The following is a 13,445-nucleotide window of genomic DNA, read 5'->3' on the forward strand; positions in this document are numbered from 1 at the left end:
TGCAATAGTCAACATGTAGACTTCCCATAATCGAATATTAGGCGTTGTATGGAAAGTGGTGGAAAACGTGGTCCGATCTGAACCTTGCGACAGTTTCCGTCGCTAAAAGATCGAAAGTAGATTCTTTGTCCGTATAAGGCTGCGATCTAACAATAGGAGCCTTTATGATACAAATTTGCTGAACCTGCATTTCTTCTTGTAGTTCCATTTGAAGCTAGCAGAGATGATGGACTGTAATCTATTGGTCGAAATGGAGGAAGCGTACGAATTGGAGTTTCTTTTTTGCTTTTAGGAAAATTGTCAAATTTAACAAGAATACCAGGTATTATATAACCTTATCTCTACTAACAGCTGTAAGCTGATTTTTGCTGAGTTTTTCTCATTAATTATAGTTGTTTGATCGACTGTAAATCCCTTCCAGTGGGGCAAAGTTTTATTTTTGTTCTGAGTTTCTCTTACGTGAGGCTATTCGTTTGAATCGCCTCTGAGCCTAAAAATGCTTCTATGTTACTGCACTATTTCTTTTTTCATTGGAAGGATAATTCATATTGCTTTCAATTAATCCTATTCGCGTGATATGGCTTCATTAGTCTTCAGCCTATTCTTCCAATTTAAAAAACCCGTCTTGAGAGAAACTTCTGGCCCGACATAAAAGAAAAAACAAGGGCGAAAAGCATATCCCTTCACGTTTTCAAAATATATATGGTGTTCCTTTCTTCAAAATTGGTATAAAGCGGATTGGCTCGATTTTAAGAATGGTTCATATGCGGTGTTTGTCAAAAGTAAAGAAAGAACGAATTTCAATCATTTTCGTTACGTACCCCATTTTCACTAGACTTAAGGACATTTGAACGGTTATGGATTTGATCTCCAGTTTTCAAATAAAAAGTTCCTTAATCTTGCAAAGAATAGAATTGAACACAGCTTAAGTAGTCCCGGATAGATTGATCAATAGAACTGCGTAAAGGGTTTTGGTCAATGAAATAAATCAAACATATTATAGTTATGTAGATCAGGCTTATGTTTATTTTGTAAAGAATGTTCAAAGTAGTAGCGAGACGTGGAACACCAAGGTGAGCATATAAGACATATTTTTGTTTTTTATTCCAAAAGAAGGTAAAAGAATTGCAGAACCAGCATAGAGAAATATATTCTGTGGACGAAACTAATACTTTAGTAGAACGCATTTGCCAAAATTGGTTTGCGAAATTTCGGTCTGGGAATTTCTTAGCATACACTTTACCGCATTCTGGTAAATCAAATACCATGGATGATGACCAACTAAAGATTATGATTGAAGCTGATCGACCCGTAACGATTGCAGAAAAATTTAATTGATTCGAAACAAGCAACAAGTTTATTCCTTACATAAAAAAATATTATTTGATTTCATAGTGAAGGAGCGCAACGAATTTCCAAACTACCTAATATACGCATATTGCTTATGGCAGTACAACATGCCCGATCGTGAGTGCCTAGTCACGCAGTTACAATCATAACACTTGCCGATTAGACAGCAACCAACACCCTGTTGCACGCATAAGGCACAACGCTTTCGCGATTGCTTATGAAAACAAGAACTTATTAAGTCTTTTGAAAATGGTGCTCAATATAAGTTGCTTCTGCCTGTTCAAAGTGCCAAGATAAGTGTTTGGAGGGCACTCCTGAAGCGCCAGTTTTTTAGCTTACACAACGAATAGAACAACGAATTGAACGCTGTCGATGCACTACTGTCCACAACGAGGTGAAAACAAAGCTGTAGCTTTCCAAATAGTCGTTTCTTTCGTCGTTGAGATAGAACCGCTAATGGGGATAGATTCGAGGCTTTTAAGAGTTAAAGGTTGTGCACTTTGGCTTTAGGAGAAAAAAAAAAAGAATAAGAGAGACTTCACTAACCCTTTTGCTGCGTGAATCTCCTGGCGATAATATCCATCACAGTTCAAGTTGCTTTTCGTGATTGTACGACATCAATTGGGATAGATTTTACGTATGTATATGTATGTAAAGCATTCCAAAAGAGGTTCTTTTAAACTGTCATAAATATTTGCCTCTCGCGTATACTAACACATGGTTGAGTACCATATATGTGGCGATTGGTAGCGACTTTTTTTAAAGAACTTAACCTCCTAGGTTCCTTTAATCATATCCCCAGATATTGATATAAAATGCGATACAAAGGGAGATATAGCTCTTTCCATTAACAAAATCAAAGCTAAATAAAAATTTGCATTGTATTGGCGAAGGTTTAATAAAAATTCGCTATTCGTTAAATATAAATAAAAATTCGCTATTGTATTAGCGAAGGTTTATATAAAGTGAATATATATTTTTATTTATCTTATAATGATCTGTTTTTCTTTTGTTATTTCATTCTACGTTAAATTCAAGAAACTTCTTTCATACTGAGCAGGAAAAGAAAAAGAAAATTGTCTTCAGAATTCACTGAATTGTAATAAAAGATTGAAGCTATATAGTGTATACACTTAATGTCGCAAAACTGTTTGCATGCGCCACCTTTGTGACGCCAATAATGTGCAATTGTGCGTTTAAGAAGATTTCACTCAAAATGCCATTGCTTGCTGGCAGCGATTTGAGAGGAAATTTCTTCTCTTATAGATAGTATAAAAAGTTGGTATGCAAAATTTTAAGAAGGCGGCGATGGGACGGGCGACAATATACCATTATAAAATAAATTATAAGCGAATGTCGGAGAGCTGACAAAACTTTTATCCTTTAGGAAGTTAAAACTTGAAAAACTCTATGCATTTCATTTAAATCACATATCTACACAAAAAACATAAACAGAGGCAAATATTTGAGAATAACTAAAGCGATCTCTATGCTATTAGCTTTAATACCTTTTTAAGTCTACGTACTAACAACACAACAGTTTAACTAATCGAAATAAACATTTTATATTCTTTTTTCAGGTAATCGTACACGAAAGCTATGCCATATCTTTATTTTAAGTAAGGTATTTATAAATTTTAATTATACTTCATCCAGTTTCCATAATTATTACATATCTTCCGCTATTTCTATACGTATCTATAGTGAAGTCTTTAAAAAAGAAAAAAAAAATAAGCCATTATTTAAAAGAGAAATAAAATTCTTTCTGTAAATGATTCTTTTCATATATATAAAATATAAGTATGTCAGCTGTTATCTGGTAATAATTTCAAACCATAATCTCTGATAAAATCTTTTTATGTTTCCCTCATCTATTTCATTCACTAGCTGCCACCATATCTGCTAAGTTTTCATAGATAGTTCATAGACAGAGACCATACATAAAAAAAAAAAAAAAAAACAAAAAGAAAAAGAAAAAGAAAAAAGTTAAACAGTTGTGCGCCGCACAAACAACAAGCTTAGAAAGTAAGTAAAACATGTAACATTTTCTCTGCAGGGCAAAAATAAAAATTTCACTTATTCAACGTAGACAAGTAGTCTCCGAAAACATCTGAAACCTAGAAACTACCCTCATACCGTATAAAAGCTGTTTAATCATCTATCTATCTCCCTTTGTCAACCTATTTTATATACCTTTACATATGTATGCATGCATGTTATGTGCTATATTTTCCATTTGTATTTGTTTATGTGGTTTTCTTTCTTTCCTTTTTCATTTCATTTCATTCTCTTTGCCGAGTAGATATCTTTACCATTATCTTATTTTCGGGGAAAACTGATTAACGGAGGGAAGGAAAGGGGCAAACAAAAAAAAAACATAGAATACTGTTCACTGATGACGTTGACTACCATTAATCTTTCTATATTTACTTGGGAGGGAGGCTTTGCGTGTTCAATAAAGAAAAGGAAATTATACATATATTTTTACCAACATTTGGTTTTTTTTTTTTATTTTTTTTTTTGTCAAACGAGAAAGCTCTTGTTGGATAATAACCAACTAGGTTCAAAATATATGTCAACTGAACTTAATTTATTGCACGTGTTTAATAAATAGTGCAGTACAATGGCTTACGTAGCGCCGACGATGATTCACATATAAGTAGAATAAGAATACTTAAAAAACTTTCGTTTCCCTTTCTCGGATCTTGGTTTTGTTTATTTTTGGCTAACGATTGCATTGAATTGTTATTGCGACTGCGACCAGCGGACAGCAGCATAGATGGACTGAATTGGGTAACGAGCATTTAGAAAAGTAAATTTAGTTTCCATTGTTATACTAAACTCCATTAAAATGATTTATATGAAAGCATAATGTCATTATAGTCGACTAAGGAATGAATGAATGAAAGGAGTATAGGCTTTTCAAGATCCCAACAATGTAACACTGTTTTCACTGTTTCTCCTCAAGGTCATAAAATTTTCTTTATGTCCCTTATTAAACTTGATCTATGTACACCTTGTAGGAAATGCATTCCCAATAAACTTCAATAAGTTCAATAAGGTTATCTCAAATGGCTTCTGCGTGTACTTTAGTAAGAGTTAAGAAGAAAAGATCGACATGTCATTCAGTAGCCTACGTTAGTTATACTAAGAATACTTTTATTCATACCTTGTGTTCGTCTTTACTCATATATTTTTATTGGATAGTGTTGAATTTGTTAACTTGCCGCTTCATCTATAATAGCTTGTTGGAAAAAGGCGGAGTTCTTTGAAATTACAAACTCTATATAATACATAACATAAGCAAGTCATACGCACCGGGTCTCATAGGTTTCAGTCAATTGTGTAACAAGAACATCGTGGGTCTCAAGGTGACTCTGCAGATATCAGAAGGAAGGAATAAGCTCACAGTACTAGCCAACTTATCTAGCGGTGTTAACTAGTGATGCCATAGGGAGGTTAAACCTTATCCGAAGGATATACCATAGCTTATCCATAATGCTAACAGTTAACTGTCAAAAGTGCAATTCCAATATAGGCAAGTTACAGTGAACTTTTAAGTTCACCGAGAGCAAGCATTAACGTGGCACCCCTTTCCATTGAATAACATTTGTTACATGTGAAGTATACGAAGCACTTTATATTACTCGTGACGATTAGCGTTAGTACGATTCTTTGAAATAAGTTGATGGGAATTAGGTCAAATAATTTCTTTCTCTTTTTAGTCTTAAATGACATCAATTTGCAATCAAATCGTAAAGCGTAACTATTTTCAAATCATTTGATAGGGTTTGGTTGCGGATATTTGCGTTTGGAGCGAGGTATTGGCGTTTATTTATATCATTTTTGTTGATATTTTGGCTGGAATTAGTAATTGATTCTAAAGCGTGTCTGGAATAATGGCAGGTCTGTATCAAGACCCTTTGGGATCGTCATTCTTGGCCCCAGACCCCAATATGTAAATACATATATATCCAAAATAAGGAACCGCTGCGATCTTTGCACCGTTATTGATATAAAATTGCAAGTATACAGCAAAAATTCGCTTATATTCAACGTGTTTTTGTTCTTAAATGGTTTGTCCGCCTGAGCAGCCGAGTAGGTAAGAACCGCGACTATCAAGTCAGTGTTTGCGGGCTCAAATCTTAAATTTTCTTTGGTCGTAGCTATAATGAGTGCCTGGTCGGTAAAAGCATAAATTACTTAAATAACTTACCGACTGAGCGCTTAAAGTGACCCAGGAGTGCCCGTAGCCTCAACCTTTCTGCTTCTTTCTCTTTCCTCACACCTTTCTGCCAGTAACCCTGTTAGGGGACATCCCCCGAGTGGTTGGTCATATTTAAAAAAAAAACCTTTTAATTTTATATAAAAAGCGCTTTGTATCGTATCTGAAGCAGTTAGCGGTTATTAATAATTCCTTATGGCATATATGCAATCTTGAATACACGTCCATTTTCTGTATCTGACGAAGATCGTATAATTTACATTTTCCTTTCATATTAAGGAAATACTCAGGGATTTATTTTCTTCTTCAATGCTATTCTTTTAAGAGGTAAAAGTGAATGAAGGATTAAGAATAAAAAGAAATTCGAGTAAGAGTTTCTGGTTTGCCTGCAAGTATTTCAACAGTTTTTATACCCACCATCAACGAACAGAGGTAGATTTACTTTTCAAAACGCCTGCAACACTTTGATAAAAGCTTCAATGACTTCTTGAAATGTATGTGTTCTCGATCAGTATCAAACTCTGAATGATTTAGGAATGTCCGTCTGTCCGTCTGTCCGTCTAAAGAAAAAATTTCTTTGATTGTAAAAATTAGGATATCGACGTCCAAGTCAACATCAACATTGCAAGATGGGTCTCATCGGTCAAAGTAGAACGTAACTCAGGCCACCTCTACGCTTTTAATAGCCGGAAAGTATGAACTTTTGCTTATTAATTATAAACTTTAGCAATAAATATTCGCATATATTATTTTAATATATGGGTGGTGGGTATAAAAGATGCGGCTATAGCCGAATTTTTTATTGCTTGCATTGTATTCTTGTCGTTTATTTTTCGCAATTTTTCCTTAACGACTTCAACAACAATACTCATACATATGCTTGCAGTGCTTTGGATATTTAGGTTAATTATGGTAAATATGATATATATTCAGTTTGTTTTTAACACAAGTGTTGTAAGCATTGTTTTAATTTATATTGCATTTAGTTAAGTTTAGTTTTTTCATTTACACTACTCTTAACCCTTTGAATATGCAATGAGAAAAACTGAAAAAACTGAAATGTTAAAAGACAAGTTCTGAAATCTGTGGAGTAAGGTGCAGTGTGGATTTTACTACTTCTGGCTAGAATAATAAGGCATTTGACAAGTGCAACAATTTTAAATTGCTCGGCATTAATTAGAATATGCTGCTGACTGTTAATTCAGATTATCTCTACAGGCTTCGCAAGCCTTTCTCGCCTATTTTGCGCCCAACACGATCGCTGTTTAGTTGGTTATATTGAATCGGAAAGAAATTTCGTTCTTTTGACCAAAACAAAAGCCAATTTCTTCAGAGTTTGTGAAATATTTTATCAAGAACAATGGAATTCGACAGACTTAAACTGTCAGTGATCTCGCGAATGGCTTTATTCTGTCTTTATCAGCTCCTACTGGCCTTCCGGAACGTAATGCAGAAGCGTCGAAACGAAATTTCGCAAACCGGTTATGGCACTAGCATTTTACCCGTTCATCGCTTTTATTTTATATATTTTCGCTAGTAATAGAAGTAAAGTATGGCGAAAATGCTGCTTTGCCTTGGTAGGGCACAAAAGGAAACTTTTCGTGTAGAATGAAACAACATTTTTTCTACAAATTTTTCTCGACAAGAAAAAACTTGTAGATTGCTATTCGGAGTTAAAAAACAACCAACTCTGTTGTAAATTCACCTTAGAGTGCCTCTTCACTATCCACCATTTAATACAAATGTACAAAAAGTTTTATTCGTGCTTAGAACGAATATGAAATAGCTACCATTTTCAAGAAAGCTCTCTATTGCATTCATTATGCTCATGGCTCTGACAAATCCTTACAACTTCTTCTTTCTTCAGATGTTTCTAGTTGACTGTTATTGCCGGCGTATTTTTAAACCGACTATAACTAGGATGGTGGGATGGACGGACGGGCATATATTAGAAAAATACCTAATATCTTACGCTAAAAAAAATATCGGCAGTTAACAGAATCGTCGAACATTGTTCTCGGCTTTCGAAAGTGAGATGGCGAAGTTGGTCTTAGCATTAACACCTATGCTTTAATTATTAAGAAAATTATAACAATTTTCACAAATTTTCCCCGAGTGCTAAACAGAATCGTTGTTTATGCCGGACAAATTATTGAGGCCTGATCATTAAGCGTTCACATCCCCTACGGAACTGATACGCTATTTAGGTTTAATGTTTTATCTTAATATTAGGTCCGTTAAAAATGCCATCTAATTGATAAATGAAACTGAGAAATGGGTAACAAAAACTTATATCCGTATTTTGAGAGGAACTACAGACGAAATATTAAAATAATAACACTTTTTAGACCTACTCACGGTCTTGTTACAGTCGCCCGATGTCGGTAAATTTAATGAATATTTCTTTGAAAATATCTTCTCCATAAAAGGGAGGTAAGTCTACAACGAAAATAGTTTGCATATCAAATTCTTTTGCTAGATGCAATCCAGCACCTCAAAGAATATGAATGGAAAAAAGTTTAATTACTACCGGTATTAATAGTGTTCATAAAAGGATTTCATTGGACGTTCCAAAAACAAATATTTGCGTTTAAGTTACTTCTGAAGAGTGGAACTATCGGCAATTGATGACATGTTTATCTGCTGCAGTTTTTAAGAACATTGCTTTCAATTTAATGGTTTAATGCAACATTCTTTTCAAGTTTCAAGTCAATGACTTTATTTTCCCATTAAAATTGATGCATTTTTAACGCATATCTTACAACATTCTGGGTTCAAAAGTGTGCAAAGGCAATGACAACAACAATGAAAGCGAACAAAAAAAAAAAAAGGAAGAAAACAATAGGCACAATACTAAGTCATGAAATCAATATAATTGGCAAGATTCACCTACGAGAACTCTTTTCTCTTTTTGTTTTTGTTGCTGACATAGGCAAAAAAATAAAAAAAAAATTGCTTTTGTATATTAAAGATATTTTATTTGGTTAAGTGGTAATAGTCCTTATGCTGTTGTTATTGTTCTTGTTCTTATTTCATTCCAATGGAACAGCAATAGCAATCGTTGAAAAAGAGAGAGAGAGAAAAGGTAAAAAAAGAGTGTAGAAATGTTAAGAGTGAGAATACCGTATGTGATGTTTTCACATCATTTATAATTTTTGTTTGTTTCGGTGTTTTGATATGAGCGACAAAAAAAAAAAAATTCAGAGAAAAAGCATAAGAAAGTAAGGCGGAGAAAAAGAGAGAGAAAGAGAGAGAGCGAGCGAGAGTAAGCACATAAAGTTTTAAGAGTGCATGTGCTAAAGCTTTTTTAGTTTGAATTCGCTTTAGCAGTCAAGTGTGATAGATATGAGACGTGGGAAAGAGAAGTAGGAAGAAAAGTAAGTGTAAGTTCACAATCGTTAAGAGTGTGTAAGATAAAAAGTTTGGTTATTGTTTCATGTTGACTTTTTTGACATTTGAACAAAAGTCTTTTCCTCCTTTTCTCTTTTATGCAATGGGCTTCGCCAATATTGGTAAAATTATACTTTATTTAGAGATTATTCTACTGCGCTTTTTTTTTTTTTTCTTTTTTTGCTGACGACTATAATCCATATCCAAGTTGGGGGGGGGTAAGAATGATGTCGACGTGCTACCTCAGAATGAATAGAGATTTTCTTCATTTAATATTTTCTCAATACTTTTAAATAATTTTATATATTTTTAGGTTTTGCTTTTTATTGATTTTACCTTTCGCTTTAACCGTAATTTATATACATATATTTGTATATATATATATATATATATATATATATAGTTTTTTACGGTTTTTAAAAGATACAAACAGTTTTTCTTTTTTTTATATTTTGTTGCGTTGAAATAATTAATTTAAATGTTTTTTTTAACTTTTTCTTGTTGTCGTTGTTGTTTTCACTGTTTAAAGATAGTAAAGAAAATTTATATTTTGCTTATTTCGCCTATTATTTAACAGAAATTCCCTTGCGTTGCGTTAGTGGCCCCGTTTCATTTTATCATTATTAGCATGTATCCCCAATATCGAAAGGACAAAAAAAAAAAAAAAAAAAAAAAAAAAAAAAAACCTCAATAAATGGTGGCCAATTTTTTTTTTTTTTCACTTTTCTCCTTTAAAGATTTATTGAAATGAAATTATTTTTCTTTTAAATGAAAAAATAATCTCTTAATATAAATAAAGAATTTTAGTTAAACACTCGATGAAGGAAGAACATTTTTCCTTTTGATTTTATAATATTTTTTTTTTTCTTTTTTTCATGCTAATCACCTTTTTTTTTTCTTCTGTATTAATTAGATGCTGCAAAATAAATTTTTTCTCTAAACGTTCACGGTCGATGTTCGTACGCGTTTGTGGGATAATGTAGCCAATAATATGTCCTACAGAAAAAAGCTTTGTTACTTTACTTTTGATTTTCAAAATTTATGCGCATGTATAAGTTCGTGTGATAAACAACGGAATCGATAACTTAAGCTTTAATTGTAGAGTTGAATTTTCTAATATAAAAATGTATTTTTATTATATATATACTTTCTTATTCATTCAAAGAATTATCTTAAATTTATTTAAAAATTAATGTACATTTTTATTTATAAAAATTAATCATTTTTGAAAATTTCATCTCCTTTTGCGGCTTTTTTGGACAAGCTTGGCAACTTGCTGTTTATTATAACTTTTAAATATTCCTTGACATTTAAATTATTCTTGAAACTTTTCCAAGCTTAATATCTCTTAAATAATCTCTTTATCTCTTATTTCGCAGTGTCATGCATGAAATTTTTATGTGATAGTCGTTTAAAAGCTTTTGGTCTCTCAGTGATAAGACTATTAGTTGTAGTGGACAAAACGTTGACTTAATAAAACTCGAAAGAGCTTTTATGTACAAATTATTTCAACTCTGTATTTGCACTTTTTGTTTTTTTTTTATTGTTATAATGAAGATGGCAGTATTTTCTTACGATGAATTTGCTAAAACTTCATATCTGTATCACTAGAGGGGCCGACCTCGCTTGTTAATTAAAAAAAGAAACTACATTTTCGTTCATTTTGAATAACTATGGTGTCCGTCGAGAAAAGGATATTCCGTTTGAAAATTGTTGCAAATATATATTCAAGTTAAAGTGATATGCAAGTATTGTATCCTGCTTACTAAAATTTCCTTAACTAATATGTAAATATACCAGGTCGAGAAGAAGACATTCCGTCCAAAAATTGTTGAAAATATATATTCAAGTTAAAGTAATGTGCAAGTATTGCATCCTGCTTACTAAAATTTCCTTAAGTAATATGTAAATATACTAGGTACGTAAGTATGAAATCGGAATTGGCATAGCTGGCCTCAACATCACGCAAGGCTTTGAGTTAATATTTCTCAATGCTTTTAATTCAAATTAATATTCCCCTTAAGCTTAAACGTACATACGTATGTATATACAAGGACAAACAAGTTGCTTCAAATTTCTTTAATTTCTCCGACCATAAAAAAATATCCCAGATAAAAAATTTCCCTGACCATGGAAAATATTCCAGACCATATATTTCGCTTTGTTAATACTTTAAGCCTAAAAATATTGTAAGCAAAAATTTTGCAGATGGTAAGTAATTAAAAAATGATACCAGTATTACATTATAGAAATATAAGTTTAAGCAAATTTACTTTTTCTCTTCTAAGTATAACACATTGTCAAATATTATTTTTCACCCGACGAGGACCTACATATTTATAGTTGTTTGTTGTTTTTTTTATAGCTTGGACGATTGGTCAACAATGAGCAGTGCTGATACCAACCCCGACATACCTTTTCGAAAAACGAAAATGTCGAGTTTTACGCCTAATGAAGAACATTTCCTGCAAGCACTTTTTCTTTGTCCCTTCGATACAAAATAAAGTTCTCTATACGGCGTATTGTAACAGAATTTAAAAGCTTAGATCTAGTTGCAAGACCGAGTCTCTTTGGCACTTTCTTTGTTCTGTGGAAACAGATCTGTTATTAGTTGCGAAAGTCTGGCGAAATGGTTAATAGCAAACGCTGCTTGCAATAATTAATGGATATATATCGTTCGGAATCCGATATATATCGAACGGAGTATCAATATAAGCAACACAAGCCCTATTTTTTTACGTAACACCCTTCTGCTAATTTAGTGCACAGCCCATCATTAAATACCATAAACCAAGCCATAGTTATTCATATGTCGGCTTTTCAAAATAAAGCGTTATGGGGAAAGGGATCAAAAAAGTGCTCCGATCGGAACCATTTTCAATAGCGTTCGTTCTTAAACCAAACAAATGTCAGTTTACCAAAAATTGCAAGCCGTAGGTTAAGTACAAGAACACAGGACGGACGGGCAGACAAACTTAGATCCATTAAGAATAACTTTCTAATAGACAGAATAAGGCCACTTATGTTGGGCGTTGCACATATCAGCACAAGTTTATTATTATGCCTTAGAATGCAAAAAGTATTGCATTACAATTTATTTCACTGAGCACACACCCTCGAGAAAATCGGTCACACCCGCCCAGAGTAGCATAGAATATGAAAGTTGAGTTTTGCATTTCTTTTATAGCCTCCTTTTATAATAAAGTTGGTGCTTCGGTCAGCCAAGTATAATGTTCTAACTTGTTTTTGATTAGCTCAAATGGTCCGTAAAATATTCAAGAAAAAAGCAAAAAGATTAAAAAAGAAAATATATAAGATATAAAAATCCGATTTCGAGAATGCAGCTCTGCGTATTTGAAGTTTTAAAGACGTTTTCTGCGAAATCATATTATAATTTATAAGCCTATGAAAGGACAAACTTGGGCAGACTGATTCTAGAATGCGCGCTGCTCAACAATACATAAAGACGTTCACGAAGCGCAGGTTTCCACCCTATCTCCTTCTAACGGAAGTAGATTTAAAAACGATAATCAAAAATCACACGAATGACTTGACAGATCGGGATAAAATTTTTCTCAAATGCAGAAGAGCCTCGGAAAGATTATGCAGCTTAACTATGGCCGCAAGTATGCGACGAGAGGATCCTTGTCTGTGCAACGGTCTTTTTTTCTTTTTTTTTTTTTAGAACTGCCTTCGGGAGTTCATTTTTCTCAAAGAGTTATGAAGAAATTGGTTATCTTTCCGAGAAAGAAAGCAGGACGTACCGTTAGTTGGTAATTAAACCGCTTCTTAACTGTCAGACACAATTTCTTAAGATTTTAAATTTATGATCACACACAGCTTTAGCGCTTTACCATCGCTTTATATTTTGCGGTATGCAGTGCTAATCGCTGGTAAAAAAATTATACGAGAGCTTCGGAATGACGAAAAGGAATTAATTATAAAAACCGACAGTAATATTACTGTTTATAGCCTCTTTTGGCAGTTTGTTTATATGTGTATCATATAAGTAAATTGACTTGAAGCACATGAATCGATACGTCTTTTTCAATAAGCGGCTTTATTATATCTTCTCTACTCATTACAGTGAATCATCTGTTGTGGATTTGCAGAAGGAAAAGAAACATATGCCGACCTACTTACCTGCTTACATATAGAGGGTGTTCCAGCATTTTCGCAAGTAATAATGCGAATAGATTGTGTAGAGAACAAAGTATTGAATAAATGCTCTCTAAAGGCTGAAAGATTCGTAAGATACTTACACTTTTGATGAAATTTCGAATGATAGGTTGGGTTAAGTGCGGATAAATCTCGTTGATGCAGCGCTTAGTTTCTTTCCTTAAGGCGTGTGTGATCATGCGCCTCTTGACATGCCTTTTAGATTTCATGAGCTTAAAGAAATGAGTTTAACGGAGTTGATCGCACGGTCTGACCGATCACCAAAAATGAAAAATTACATGACTCATCCGGTAATTGAATC

General features: G+C 33.1%; 1 protein-coding gene across 5 annotated transcripts in view; it reads right to left on the minus strand.

The window, feature by feature from the left end:
* The window catches only part of LOC119633112 (synaptotagmin 1), a 46,810-nt gene extending 36,874 nt beyond the window's left edge, over positions 1–9,936 (minus strand). For 2 of the 5 annotated variants that reach the window (XM_038026362.1, XM_038026360.1), the window contains exon 1: positions 9,852–9,936. The gene's annotated coding sequence lies outside the window, so the exon portion shown is untranslated. The remainder of the gene's footprint in view (positions 1–9,851) is intronic. The other 3 variants (XM_038026363.1, XM_038026359.1, XM_038026361.1) reach the window with 3 other exon arrangements.
* Positions 9,937–13,445: the final 3,509 nt, after the last annotated feature.

This window comes from Glossina fuscipes, unplaced genomic scaffold, assembly GCF_014805625.2.
Source record: "Glossina fuscipes isolate IAEA_lab_2018 unplaced genomic scaffold, Yale_Gfus_2 2, whole genome shotgun sequence".
Classification (NCBI taxonomy): domain Eukaryota; kingdom Metazoa; phylum Arthropoda; class Insecta; order Diptera; family Glossinidae; genus Glossina; species Glossina fuscipes.